This window comes from Leptonychotes weddellii, chromosome 9 (assembly GCF_054177405.1).
Source record: "Leptonychotes weddellii isolate Sample4059 chromosome 9, ASM5417740v2, whole genome shotgun sequence".
Lineage (NCBI taxonomy): Eukaryota > Metazoa > Chordata > Mammalia > Carnivora > Phocidae > Leptonychotes > Leptonychotes weddellii.
In genome coordinates, this window is record NC_138377.1 from 92,035,107 (window position 1) to 92,050,535 (window position 15,429).

The following is a 15,429-nucleotide window of genomic DNA, read 5'->3' on the forward strand; positions in this document are numbered from 1 at the left end:
CCTCCGGGCCTCTCCACTAGGATCCTCCTGGATCTCCCTGTCCAGCAACTAAATGGTGAATGCCTGGCCCAGCAGGACTCTCCAGAACCCTACCCTGTCAGTGGTCAATACACATACTAGGGCCAATATTTTTTAAACCTCCCCCAGGGAAGATTCTGTACGTTCACATAAAGGAGACCTTGTTTTGGAATGAGACAAGAGATACAGGGATAGGTAAAGAGAGCAACTATATGATTTAGTAAAAGGAAATAGAACTTGATATAATGAACATAAAGAATAGCAATGAGGCAAATTTATATTTGTATAAAGAGGAGTTTCTGAAAAGCCACAGAGTTTGTAAATATTTGGTAAATGAGTGAATGGGAGATTTGGCAAATATTAACAGTTGTCTACTCAACAGCTTTTCCCCCCTCATTCCTTCTTAAAAGAAAATTGTAATTTTGTTCAATCTCCTCCTATGCTTCTGACAACCAAGTGCTTTGGAGAAGGTTGGGTCCAGATGTCTGGGAAGGGGGGCGGTACAAATCTAAATTGCCTAAGTCAGGCATAGCAGCCCATTTCTCTTGCCAAATGGTAGATTTTGGCACGGGCTGGTCATGCAGTTCTCGCCAGTGAGGTAGAGGGAAGTCAGCTCAGAGGATTCCAGCAAGATTTTCTTTGCCCATGTAAATGGTCCATGGCAGGAGTGTCCCCTTTGTTTCCTTTGAGGATGTCTTGCTTAAAACTGAGGCAAACATCTTGCATCCCCAAAGGGAAAGCTAAGAGAATTCTATAGAACGTGAGTCTTAGCCATGACATCTTTGAGCTGCTAAATTAATCACTCCCAAGACTGTTCTACAGCCTTCTTGTTATTGTTCAAGCCACTTTAGTTGGATTTGCTGGTATTTGCAGAGTCCCACTAGAACGTAAACTATTTGCTCACCACTATATCCCTATTATCTATAACACTGCCTGGTACATAGTAGACCCACCATAAATATTTGTTGAAAGGATAAATGAGTAAAAAGCATCCTCATTGATGTAGGAGGGTGTTAAGTTTTTTGATGGTCTCAGTGTTAGATTTTTCCATTTAATGAATGTTGTTGACTGTCTTTTGTCTCCAGGGCATGAGGGTTATGGAAAGTGGCAGACAGAGCCAGATTGAATCTGGCTCTGCTACTTACCACTCAAGTACCCTTAAGCAAATTGCTCATCTTCGCTGACCACACGTGGAAAATGAGCACACACGTCTAAATTACACGGGTGCTGTGAGGCGTAGATGAAAAGCAGCCACAGAGCCAGGCGGGTGGAGGGGCTCCCCTGGTGTTTGTTCCTCACTTCCCTGTATCTCCACACCTCCAGGTTAGTGGGATGCCAGGATGAATCCGGCCAATTCCCTCCTTGACCCTGAGAAAGGCCTCTCTGGCCAGGAGAAGAATCAGACGAATCAACATATCAACCAGTGACCAATGTTAACAGCACCAGAAATGAGAAAGTGACACCGTATCCATCCTGATTGGACATGCTGAGATGAACACAGCATCACATATGGGATTCTCCAGCCAAATCTGTGCAACATGAACCCATCATGAGGAAACGACCGACAAACCTAAAATAAGGTACTTCTATAACATAACTGGCCTAGACACTTCAAAAATGTCAATTGTCATGAAAGACCAAAAAAAAAAAAAAAAGGAAATATTCTAGATTAAATACTAAGAGACATAACTAAATGCAGTGCATGAGCTCGGACTTTCCTTTGCTATAAAGGACCTCATTCAGGTAACTTGTGAAATCTGAGTGAGATCTGTAGATCAGGTGGTAATTGATAGCGAAGTTAATTTCCTAATTTTGGTAATTGTTCTGTGATTAGATAAGAGAATGTCCTTGATTTTAGAAAACATACACATTGAAGAAGTAGAGGGGTATGATGTAACTCACAAACAGTTTGGAAGAAATAAAATTATACATCTGGATGGATGGATGGATAGAGATAAAAGCAAGTATGACAAAACATTAATATTTAGGGGACCTGGGTGAACAATGTATGAGAATTCTTTGTACTATTCCTGCAATTTTTCTTTAAGCCTGAAATTATGTCAAATAACATTATAAAAAATTTTTAAGCTATAGTAGAGCCAAGCCTGGAAGGGAACTAGGAATTCTGAGGTTGGGAAGGAGGAAAAGGGAATTCCAGGCCAAATGAAGACTTAGGAAAGCATTTGGGAAGCTACTGGACACTGGTGGGCCCATTTCACAGAAAGCTGCATTTGAGCATGTTCTGGAATGAGGTGTCGGGGCGCTTCCAGGCAGACAACAGAAGGAAGACCTTTCAGTCAGTGGCCGGGAAGTATGAAGGAACAGGGCACTGACAGGCAGGAGTTAGGTGTGGCCGAGGCACTGGCAAGAAAGCTGGACGTGTAGGAATGAATGAAAAGGAATGAATGCCCTGCACAGGCATTGGGACTTTATCCTGAAAGCAGGAAGGGGGCGGTGAACGTTGAGATAGATGTACACAGCAGGGAGGTTGAATGGGGAAGAGCAGGACAGAAGCCAGCGAGGCCCAGAACTACTGCAGCACTTGGAGGTAAAAGATGTCAAGGGCTTGAATTGCAGGTTTCCCCAAACTACCCAAAAGTAGAGTGTTACCATGAAACCTTTCATAAGCTAAAATGGTGTAAAGTGAAACAGCGGTTACCATTAATTTATATGGAAAAAAACATTTTGAGCATTCCCAGACCCCAAAAATAAGCTCTTTTGGGCCTTTCTCAGGACACATCTTGCTAACAGAAGCACAACATAAATCAAGATAAAGCCCAGATGCTCACGGGCACAGTTCAAAGCTATGGCGGCTTGCTGCGGAGATGCTGAGTGCAGTTCCCAGAGAAGGGGCTAGGTGGCGCCACTCTCGCTGCTCGGGCGCAGGCTGCCTCTAAAATGGCTGGCTGCAAAAAAAAGCCCTAAATGCTATTCTCACTTTTCGCATTTTGTCTTCCATAAAAATGAAAATCCTCTTTGGACCTCTTTTGGTTTGTGAAAATAGATACTAACGTAGGTCTTTTTTAAAAGCAAAGCTGTGTAACACAAACTTTCGAAAACTGGGGGATACCTGTGATGGCTCTAGCCAGAACTAGAAAGGTATTTACATTTAGGTCTCCAGGGGGCAAACTGGAATCCCATTTGGGTGCTCTGATTCCAGTTTGCTCTGCATTGCAGAGGCCACAGGACAACCACTTCTCTGGCAAGGGCAAGCTCCCCTCCAGGCTTAGAGGGTGAAGCAGACATGGACACATGGACATTCAGGATGGAGGGCCACTAGCCATCTCATCATAAAAGGCCTTTGCTAAATTCAGAAAGCCACCTACATTCCCTGTCCCAGCCAACTTGGTCCCTTACAAGCCCTACAGTGCCTGATTTCCCAAGATTTCAGTGGGTTCCCCATGTGGGTACTGTGGCCACTCCTGCCACGTTTCCACCCAAGAGGCTAAAGACCTGGTCACAGATTTGACTCCTTTTATTGCACAACAGTTGGGCATTTGCAAATCAAGTTGAGTCAGTCCATTCATGTAACACTCAGCAAATATTTGCTTGGTGCTACTGTGTACTTAAGGGACTAAACTAAAAGGAAAAAGGAAAGTGGGTAAGGTGAGAAAACAGCTAGGTTATATTAGGATAAGAGTGGTTTTTCCTGTCCAGTTTTCACTTGGTATATGCAAATTAATAGGGATTTGTTTTGCCTCAAACTTGAAAGGAATTGTTATCTTTAAGTCATTCCTTGCTTAACCGGGAGACATGAAGTAGCACTCCGCACAGCATATTGAATGCCTATGGAGCAAGATGATCCGTATATGGCCTGAAGATCCTCCCGAGATGCATCTAGAATTCTTACTCACCCAGGGGCTTCTTCGTCATGGCGGTTATGATGATGATGATGGTGATGATGAGCCCTGACTGTGTGCCAGGCCCTCTGCTAAATGCTTTCTGTGCATTCTCTCTACACCTAATGCCTAATCCCACAAGTCAGGCATTTTACACTTGAGGAAGTCAGGGTTCATTGAGGTTGATGGATTTGTCCAAGGCCACACTGCCACATAGGGTCTGAATGTAGGTCTTCTGTGTCTAAAGCTCATGACCATTCCACTGTCATGCCCTTTCCCACCACTTCAAAATGGGAAGGAAAGTTAGGTAAATTAACAGAAGTATCTGCTAAGTCGGTGGTCCTCAAACTTTAGCATGCCCCGGAGTCACCGGGAGGGCTTAGTAAAATACAAATGGTTGGGTCCCACCCGTGGAGCTTCTGATTGAGGAGGTCTGGGGTGGGGCCCGCGGATCTGTATTTCTGACCAGCCCAGGTGCTCCTGGTGTTGCTGCTCCTGGGACCCAGGAACCACTGCTTTATAGGGTAGCCGCAAGTTGACTGCACCGACTTCCTTGCTTCCAGTGTTCAGTTTGGCATCTCCAAAGTCTACCTGTTTTACCCGCCTGAAGGGCAAGGGCTGGCTCAATTCTTCCTCTCTGTTTTCATGGAAGCCTCTGGTTCAAGACTGCAGGCTCCATGCCCACAGAGTGCAGAGGGTTCCTGGGCCAGCCGTTCGCTCCCCCTACAGGCTCACCTACTCTCACGTAGCTGCCCTCCCTTGAGCCCCGGCGTCAAACCCAGGCGCCCCTGGGCTCTCACTCACTTGCTGCTTCTCTCTGGACTGAATCTGCTTTCACCTACTTTGCTGAGTATTGTTTGCAAACCCTGAGGGCCTGTAACACCCTCTTCTGAGCTATGGGGGACTTTGGCCTGGGAGTAAGAAATCTGTTTCAGAAAAAAACAAACAAACAAACCAAAAAAGAAACCTGTTTCAGGGTAATGTGGGACACAGGTTATCTGTCACCTGAGATCCTTGCTCCTCTGGGAAGATAAACTTTCTGGCAGCTGGTGACCTTCCCAAGTTATAGGTTAACTTGGGAACATGTGTTTCAAAGGCTCATGATCTTTTAGGCTTGGAAGAGGTCTTCGCAGAATAGGAAAGGAAGGAAACACATACTTAGAATATGTCATGTTTTAGGCACAAGGCCAGAGGCTTAACATGTGTCATAGTATTTACTTTTCACCATGACCCTAGGAGTTGGGGGCGGGGGGTGACTTTTGATCCCCACGTACAGATGAGAAAACTCAGATTCCAGGAAGTTCAGCAACCGGCCACTCTCACATGGCAAATAAGTAGCTCAGCCAGGTTCTGCCCCAGGTCTGCCCCTGCTCTTTCCTCTACTGTTGGTCCGTCTGTTCACAACACTGATGTTTTCTCCAACTTCAATATAAAGTGATTGAGCTTTGGGCCACACATGAGGTCCTCTTAATAAGACAAACCCTGGGTCAGTCACGTAGTGGTCAGGGCTGGGGCAGCGGTAACAGGTCCAGTTTGAGAAGCTGCCCTGCTGGTAGGAAAGGCGCCATGGTCAAGTGCTGGGTGAGCAAGTGGGAAGTGCCAGGAATTTAGAAGAGTTGGTTGCGAGAGCTACTTGGGGGCAGGCAAAGGCCAACGATCATAGGGGTCTCAGGGGAAGATGTAGCAGCCAGCCAGGGGCCTCAACTCAGCCAAAACTAACTGCTCCGCTGCTCCAAAGGGTCCAGTTCCAGCCTCCCTGGCCGGGCTGTGGGCCTGTGTGAAGGCAGCTCCCCTGCTTGATACATCTGCCGAGGACCTGCCTTCGTGCCCCGCATCGTGCGAGGTGATGTGCTGCACTCCTTTTTTGTTAAGTAAAAGAAAGTCATCAACGAGCTCATAGTTTAGGAACAGGTACAAGCAGCTAACTAAACCCAGACAGATAAATAGTAATTCTAATATTTTGTAGTTTAGAGAGCCTGTTCACATACACACACAATGTCCAGTGACCCTCACAGGGACACTACCGGGGAAGAGAGGAAGGGTGCAATGCTAAGCATTCTGTCCTTCCACACCCCATGTCTCATGGACCCTTGGCACACCCCGTGGGACACGCAGAGGAGGGAGTGGGTGAGGCTTCCTGCAAGCACAGCAGTTGAGCTGGGCTTGGAAGGATAGGCAAGAGTTCTATATGCAGAAAAGAGGAAGAGGGGGTTCCTGCAGGTGGAGGGAACACTGCCATTTCTTAACGTTGTGATTTCGGTGTTGCAAGCACTGAAGACTTAGCTGGTGGGGGAAAGAGGCCACAGACAGTCTCTTCGCCTCTTCCGTTCCCATCTGAAAAGCTCTAATTCTTTTTTTTTTTTTTTTAACATCTGTCTACCTGTGACAGCTCCCTCCAGAAGAGACAGGATGTCTAACGTGCGGCACATAGGTGTCTCAGGGGCTGGTGGGTGTGTTTTCAGCTGACAAGGGCCAGCTTGGGGAGAGAAGTTAAGAAGATCTATTATTTTCTCTCTCTGCCATCCATTTTTCCTCAATGATTCTTTTCCTCGAGTCCCTCATGAGGTGATCATGACAGAGCAGGGACAAATGAGGGAGGAGCTATCAACCAGGGGTGTCATCTGTCTTTGTTGAGTCAGTGAAAGAAAATGTTAGCCTGGAATCAATGAAAAATTGAGCATGAAGCCAGAAGGGGAGGAGATTTAAATGTGTCTCTGAACCAGGGGCGAGTGAGAAAGCAAGTCCTGGATTGGAATTTAGCAGAATGGCTTCACCTTAGCAGCTGGGGAACCAGGGGCTGAGAGGACACGAGAAAGGACTCTCAAAAGGAAGCAGACACATTAGTTGGGTTGGGGGAGGAGGGGGGATAACCTTCAGGCGGCCTGAGTGGTCACCCAGCCCAGCTAGCTCCAAGAGGAAAAACCATTCCTCCACCTCAAACAGATGTGGCCACCCCTCTGGGGTCCTCCGTGGTGGGGCCAGGCTCAGTGCTGCGAGAGGAAAACTTCTGTGCGGCACCCACACAGAGACTGTCTCTTCAGCGGACCCTGGACTGAGCAGGTGGAGAAGCTGGCCCCCCCGCTCCCGAGCAGCACCTGAATGAGGCTGTGGCCAGGAGCCAGATGGCATGACTCAGGCGAAGGAAGCCCCAGGAAAGTCACTGTGAACCAGTCACACAGCCTTCTAATGCCATCAACAGGCGCTCATTTGTCTCCTCTCAACACCACCCCCTTCCTCAGCACCAGGAGGAGGGAAGATACTGAAATGGTCAACTGCACGGTGACTGAGATTTTAATAACCAGTTGGAACTACAAGCCTGTAAAACCTTACAGGGACCTAAGTAAGCTGCTTGCTGTAAGCCAATGGAGGGATCCAGGCCAAGAAGGGTTCATGCAATTATGGTAATAAAGCTAGTTTCATGTTTGCCCACGCAAGGGTGACTATAAAAACAAATCCACCAGACTCACTCAATCGCCGCCCCCCCCCCACAACAACCCTTGGGGATGTTTTGTTTTGTTTTGTTTTAATTGAGGTGAAATTCACATAACATAGAATTAACTCTCCTAATGTGTATGATTCGGCGACATTAGTACATTGGCAAATGTTGTGCAACCACCTTTAGCAAGTTCCAAAGCATTTTCATCACCTCTTGGGGCTGTTTTTATGTCCTTTGTATGGATGAGATATTAAGGCTTAGGAAAGAAAAGTGACTGATTCAAGTTCATCCACGCCACCCTTGAACACAGATCCTTTTGCTCCCTTGGAAGGAGGGGACATTTGTCTTCAGACTTTGGTAACAGCCTCTGAATGGACTTCCTGTCCTCTTGTCTCCCCTCCCTCCAGTTGTCTTATACACAATTAGTAGATTCATCTCCTAAGGCTCTGACAGCATCATTCTCCTCCTCGGCCTCCCAAAGAGTCCCCTTAGCATTGCAATAATGTCTGAGCCCCGTTACCGCTTTAACCTTTATGTTGATGGAATCCCCCAGCAACTTGTAAATGCTCACACATTCTTGGCAGCAACGCTGGCATGGGAGGCTGATCCCAGCACAGCCCCTTCCTTTATCTTGTCCATCAGCTGCCAGCCAACCTGCATTTGCCCTTTGGATTTCTTAGTTTTGGACACCAGTGCTGGCTCCGAAAACAATAAGAAACACATATCAAGTTCTCCGAGTGTTGCCATCAGAACCCCCTTCCCTTGACTTGGGGGGAAGGACGGGAACCTCCCATCCCTCCACTTTGGCTGGCTAAATTATTTTAAGGTTAAATAATGGATGCAAGGTAGACATTACATATGTTGATGGCAATATACATGTTAGTTCAAAAGATGTTCGTGGTGTATTGTGAGATGACAAAAGGTAAAATCCTATATATAATATCACTGTTTCAAAAAATACCTGTCTAGAGAATGAGAGAGAGCACATATATGTCTTGAACTCACGCGTATATTTGCATAAGAAAAAAGCCTGAAAAGATACACTCCAAAATGTTAATGATGCTTCTCTCTGGCTGGTGTTAATGTGGAGTGATTTTAATTTTTTCCTTTTGCTAATTTTCGTATTTACTAAGTTTTTTCATATAAAAACATGGCCTGCATAAGAAAAAGAATACTGAAGGGGAAAAGCAGTCCTGTAATACTTTGGCCACCGACCTCAACGTGGCTTATATCACAACTAATTCATAAATGCATCTGCTTTCCCCTCACCTGGGGGACATGGATCTCATTTCATGCATTTTGTCTTCTCCGTGACAACTCCATGACATGCTCAAGAATTAATTAGCTAGCTAACGAGTGGACTCAGGCTCTCCTCTCTCTAACTCCACCTGAGTGACAGGGCTGGTGTTAAGCCTCTGATCAAAGCCCCTCAGGCAGGCCTCCAGGAGATAAAGCTGCTGACGCTTCCAGTCCTGGGTACCTGAAGTCTCCTGCCAGGCAGTGGTGCCAATGAGCAAAAGGGGCAAAGGGGCAGCCACAGACATACACAACCACCTCATCCGTGTCCTATGTTCACTAGACCAATGTCAGAGGGAGAAACAGCAAGTCTGTATGATGTGGGAAACAAAGGCAAAAGAAAAAAAAAATTTCCTTACTACTTACAACCCATTGACAAGTCCTTGAAACGGGCAGAGTGATCTCCCTCTGGGAGCTCAGCTGCCTGGATGTTGACACTTTGCTAAGGGCAAAAGACAATTTTAGCTTAACATTATCCCAACCCCCCAAGGTCCCTCGAGTCTACTTTAAATGTATAGAAATTCCTTTGGAAACTTCCTTTGTCTCTACCCCCCAAAATATATGTTAGCAGTCATCCTCCAAGCATGTGGCCCGGTGATATTCATCTGAAGGGTCACATGGCTGAGGTTTTACTAGACAGTAATAAATGACCTTTTCTTAATGATAGCTAGCCCCCTCGGTGTCCTGGAAACCTTGTTTCCAAAATACTTTGGAGGCTTGTGCCGTCCCTAACCCCCTCCCAACTTGAAAGTATATAATCGGTCACCTGCCACAACCCCAGGGCAGCAGCTGTTTCTGCCCACGGGTCCTGTCCCCGTGCTTTAATGAAACCACCTTTTTGCACCAAAGATGTCTCAAGAATTCTTTCTTGACCGTTGGCTCCAAACCCCAACACTTCCCCATCATGCAGACCCAGCAACTCTCTTGTGCTTGTGGGTTTCTTCTCAACATGCTTTCATGGCTGTAAGGCAGATGTTTCATTGCCAGGGCAACCGGGAGGGGAATACGCACAGAGCAGCCTCCACCTCCACCTTAACTCTATTTTGTTAAACTCCGACTGGGTTCGGAGCTCACTTCACATTTGTGGTTGCAAGAATGTAAACAATCTTTGGTTCTGCTGGGGGGTTTTCTTCATCTTGTTTTGTCTCTCTCTATAAGGTCTGGCTGACATGTAGAGTTTCTCCTGCAACTAACCAACTTTACTCATTTTATTTTTACCAGCTAACCTTGATGCCTTTCCCTCCTCCCCTGCAGTCCTGTGATCAGTATCGCTCACTCAAAATAGATGAATATATATTTTCAATATATTAAAAACTAAGCAGAATGTCAGAATGGGAAGTTTGGAAATTTCCAATGGAGGGAATGCTGCAGAGAAGAACTTTGTTTGTTTTCGCATTTTGTCCCCTTGGTTGTCCTTTTCTGCTCCATAGTAGCACAAACACACGTTTCTAACCTCGCTCTCTGCGGCATGGCCTGTTTAGGAAGAACCATGAATTCTCCCTCTCCCCGGTAACATCAGAGGTCTCAGCATGACGGGCAGAGAACTAGACTCCTCAGTCATCATGAAACTCATGTGGCCTGCAGTTCCTTCTCATTCCATCTCTTGTCCCAGCTAAAATATCTATGAAGTCGACTCTATTTCTGGAATTATGCCCCAAACAAAGTTATTTTCTGGAGAGCTGAGCTTCGACCGTCTAAACACACTAGCCTCGCCCACCACCTGGCACTTAATTGTCGAAAGGAATCAAACCTAATTAAATAAAATCAAACCAAATTGAACTGGGAGACCAAAAACCAGCCTTGCAAATCAGGGCCACTGGCCCCTTAAATGCAGCCCAGCTAAAGCCACTGTGTCTTAAGAGGAGGCAGGTGCAGCACCGAGGGCCCATTCTGGTAGTTCTGGAGGTTTCTCTTCTTACTGAGCTCATTGCTCTGCGGTTGGACTCTGGGTTCTCAGTCACTGCCTGTGGTAAATGATTTTGAATCAAGTCAAGAGTGTGAGCCACGGAGAGAATCTGGGTATGAGCTCAGCCCCGGGAGTGAATGAGCAAAAACAAGGGAGGGAAAGGGCTGGGGAAGGTGGGGGGGCGGGGGAAGGAAGGGAACAATGTAACTCAGAAATAGGAGAGGATTAGTGATAAGAAATGGTCCCACCCTCTCTGGATAGGTTCCAAACACGAGGGTAGCGAAGAACAGCCAAGCCCAAAGAGGGCTAATCCGGGCAACTTCAGGGTGCAGCCTGACCCGGCAGCCAGGGCTGGAAGGAAAGGAGGAAAGCCAACCCCTGTGCGAGGTGATGCAATTAGTTTTCGTGGCAAATCTGGGACATAGACCTTATTCCCATTTTACAGAAGGGGACTCTGGCCCAGAAGGTTTAAGCAGTATGATGGACAGGATGTCACCTTTGGAGGCGGAACTGGGTTCTGATATCACAGGCTTTGGGTAACTGCTTACCCTCCCTGACCCTCCAACTCCTCATCTGTGAATGGGAGATATCCATGCCCACCTCACAGAGTTGTTGGTGAGCATTAAATTCAAGTAAAGACAGTGATGCCCAGAAAACAAGACCCTGACACACAGGAGGTAGGTTTTCACTGAATGTGTTTCCTCTTGCTCCTTGCCCAAAGTCAAGCAGCTGGCAGGCTACCAGGTCACAAACTCAGGTCACCCATCCCCGCCTCCCTCAGCGGACCTCGTTTTGGGGCAGGGCTCCCCGCGCACACCCAGGAACCAGCCCCGGGAAGGATTCCCTCACATCTGCGGAGGAGAGAGGGAGGGGCTTCTCCACGCTCCCAGCCTGCTCCCCCTCAGGCACATCTCTCCTCTGCCCCGGCTTCCCTCCCCAGCCTGGGGCTGCACTCACTCGCTTCCAGGGGACATACCCTTAGTGTCTGAAGAAGAACCAGTTCTGTCCTAGGAGCTCACTGTAGCCCCAACTCAGACCTGAACCCCATGACCAGGCTGGCCACTTCAGCCTCTGTGTTAATACCATTTCCCCCCTACTACCTCCCTTCCCCTCTCAGAACCCACCATCTTTCCCGTGGAGGCAAAATGTTTGTGGCCTCCTCTGGGAATGCTTCCATCACACTGTCAGCTGCAAATAACTCCGCCTGGCCCTGCTCACTTACTCTTGGCTCTCTTACAGCATTTGTCGCCTCCTGCTCTGCATCCCAGGAGTTAGGCTGAGACTCATGGGGGGCGGGGGGGAGGGGGACCTGAACTCCACTTCCCAGGAAGGAAGGCCCCCCTGTCTCCTTTTCCCTGCAGTGGTTTCTGTCCTGCCTCCTCCCCCAGGTAGGCCCTGCCACTTGGGAAGAGGTCAGCAGGGGACCTTCCAGTTTGTATCTAACCAGCTGGATGAGGTGAGAAAGAAGGAGGAAACCATTTGGCATCCACTTTTTCTAATCCAGCTTTGCCAACAATTAAGACCTTTAGCCCTGGGTCAATTTCTCAGTTGGCTGAAATCCAAAGGGAAGAGGAGCAGAATTTCTGCTCAGATGTCAGCAGCAGACTGGGAGCCCCGTGGGGTCAGAAACTCTTTATTTCTTATTTTCTCAGTAGATAAAAAAAATGACATAATGCAGAGGAAAGAAAAATGCAGCATATCTGTAAGTTATAAAGCACAATAATAAACACTCTACTTAAAAGTTAGTCCAGGGCGCCTGGGTGGCTCAGTTGGTTAGGCGACTGCCTTCGGCTCAGGTCATGATCCTGGAGTCCCGGGATCCAGTCCCGCATCAGGCTCCCTGCTTGGCGGGGAGTCTGCTTCTCCCTCTGACCCCCCTCCCTCTCATGCTCTCTGTCTCAAATAAATAAATAAAATCTTTAAAAAAAAGAAATCTAAAAAAAAAAAAAAAAAAAAAAGTTAGTCCAAACTGTCTCCTCCCATCTGTCCCTTGCCTCCTCTCAAAAAGTAACCACTATCCTATATCTCGAGCTTACAATTGCCCTCTGGTTTTTGTTATCAGTTTTAGCAGATATGTATGCATTTCTGAGCTATATATATATATATACTTTAATTGTGCTGGGTTTTGAGGAGGAAGTTCAATATAAATAATATCAAACTGCATTTAATCTCCAGCAGTCATGAGATTTAACACTGCAATTCAGCAATTTCACTCCTAGGTATGTACCCTAGTGCAGAGCTTCTCTAACTGTTTGGTTTCAGGACTCTTCTATACTCTTAACAATTATTGAAAGATCTCATCCCAAAGAACTTTTGTCTATGTGGGGTTATGCCTTTTTATTTTCTTTTTAACTTTTATTTAGTGATTCATCACTTACAAATTATGGGGGGTTGTATCTATTGATATTTGCTAATTAGAAATTAAAACTGAAATTTTTAAAATTAATTTTATTAATTTTAAAATAAACTCATTACATGTTAACATATTTTATGAAAAAGAATTATATATACTTTAAAATTTAGGGAGACGAGTGGCATTGTTTTACATTTTGCAAATCTCTATATTATCTGGCTTAATAAAAGACAACCCCACACAGATACATAGTTAGAAAAGGTAGGAGTATTTTCTTTTTTTTTTTTTTTTTTTTAAAGATTTTATTTATTTATTTGAGAGAGAATGAGAGAGAGCACATGAGAGGGGGGAGGGTCAGAGGGAGAAGCAGACTCCCTGCCGAGCAGGGAGCCCGATGCGGGACTCGATCCAGGGACTCCAGGATCATGACCTGAGCCGAAGGCAGTTGCTTAACCAACTGAGCCACCCAGGCGCCCAAGGTAGGAGTATTTTCTTTTATTTATTTTTTTTTATTTATTATTATTTTTTAAGATTTTATTTATTTATTTGAGAGAGAGAATGAGAGACAGAGAGCACGAGAGGGAAGAGGGTCAGAGGGAGAAGCAGACCCCCCGCTGAGCAGGGAGCCCGATATGGACTCGATCCCGGGACTCCAGGATCATGACCTGAGCCGAAGGCTTAACCAACTGAGCCACCCAGGCGCCCAAGGTAGGAGTATTTTAAATAGCCTTTTCTGATAATTGTGGATATATCATGCAACCTCTGGACAACTGCACTGCATAGGCCTGACAGAATGAGAGGGAGAATTATTATGAAAATAGTTTTGATCTCATGATCCCCCAAAAAGGACAGAGGGACCCCTGTGGATCCTGGGATCACACTTTGAGAACTGTGGTTTCAGTGAAACTTAAACATGTGTACCAGGAGGAATGTGATAGATTGTTCACTGCAGTATTGTTTGTAACAGAAAAAACTGGAAACAACCAAAATATCACCCATCGGCAGGAGAATGAATAAATGAATTGTGGTTCATTCACACAATGGAATATTTTCCAGCAGTAAAAATAAAGCCTCTTTCCCCCATATTTGTACACGGGACGTCTATGTATTAACAGAGTTCTTGCATTTGGACCGAGTAGCTCATTTGATTGGCGTAGACTAGGTTGTCAAATGAGGCCTTGCCCAAAGTAGGTATTTAAGAGAAGGACAAATGAATGAACAGGCCAGAGGCTGTGAATGGAGAGGCAAAGCCAGATTCACCTAACTTCCTGTTGAGACTTTTCTCATGTTAAAGTCTCAGGCTGAAGCCTTTTTATTTTCTGAAGCACTTGATTTCAGACTGATGATTAAAAGCTAACTTCCTGTGTTTAAAATGATGTTTATGCCACCGCAAAATACGTTGCAAAGAGCGGGACTTCATAACACAAGCTTACAGAGAATTCAGCACACTCGTAAAAGATCTTTCCTCTGGAAGTTTGAGTGCCCAGAGCTAAAACAAGTACATTTTGTGTTTAAAACGGAGTCTTCTTGCTGGAATAAAAACATTTCAAAGCAAAATCTTCCCACACATCTGATCTCCAGTTAAAAGGGAAGAAGTAACAATTGAGAGCTTTATAGAGGCCACACAGGCCACTGAAATAATCCTCATCAGCACAAAATCCTAAAGGTTGTAGGGAAGTAGACCCAAAATTCCTATGAATGGAATTATTTCCCAAAGGGCTCCCTGCACCATCATCCACATCCCATCCCCGTCCCTCCCCACCCCCACCCCCTCCCACACACATGGGTTCTGTACAAGGTACTCTCTCAGATTCTAGGTGCAGACTGTAGCATTCCAGTGGCCAGAGACTAAAGGAGGAATAAAGGTTATGTGTTGTATCTGTCCTTCAAACACACTCATATTAGTAGTTGTGAGTACAGTGATACCTTTCCTGTGTCCAAAGGCTCTTACCCAGCAAACTCACTGGTCTTGAACACAGATCTTCCGCATCGTAGTACTTCAATATTTTTTGAGATATCAAATATCAATTTTTCCCCAAAAGATTTTCCCATTTTGTATTGTCCCTGTGTTGCGAGTGCCACACCACCCCTCCACACACACTTCCCTAATTTCTCTTCCAAAGAGCAGGCAGCCAGATATGTACCCGCTAGGCCGGAGACTGGAGGCCCCAAGGGAAAAAGGCTTAAGCGATTGACAGTTGAAGGTCACCTAAATAAACAGTGGGATCTCTGCCTAGTTATCTTGCCTGAAGCCTTTTTATCAACAACCCTATTCTCTCTCTCTCTCTCTCTCTCTCACACACACACATACATTTTCCAATCGGCTTTTTGACGTGCCACTCTTAATAAGTATAAAGAAGCAAAAACCATATAATTTTTTTTTTAATGTTAATAAATTTTATGTAACCTAATGCATCACAAAATATTATTTCAACATAAATGCCATAAAATTAATTTTTACATTAATTTTTAATACTAATTCTTCACAATTTGGAGTATATTTTACACTTACAGCACATCTATGTTCAGACTAATATTTCAGGATCTCATTCACCAGATATTGCCTGTGGCTACCATATTG

The 15,429-nt window shown here is 45.7% G+C and overlaps 1 long non-coding RNA gene across 1 annotated transcript in view; it reads left to right on the plus strand.

Annotated features, from left to right (window-relative positions):
• Nucleotides 1–2,805, plus strand: part of LOC145723289 (uncharacterized) — a 75,144-nt gene extending 72,339 nt beyond the window's left edge. The window contains exon 3 of the long non-coding RNA XR_014148218.1: nucleotides 1,342–2,805. This is a non-coding gene — a long non-coding RNA (uncharacterized LOC145723289). The remainder of the gene's footprint in view (nucleotides 1–1,341) is intronic.
• Nucleotides 2,806–15,429: the final 12,624 nt, after the last annotated feature.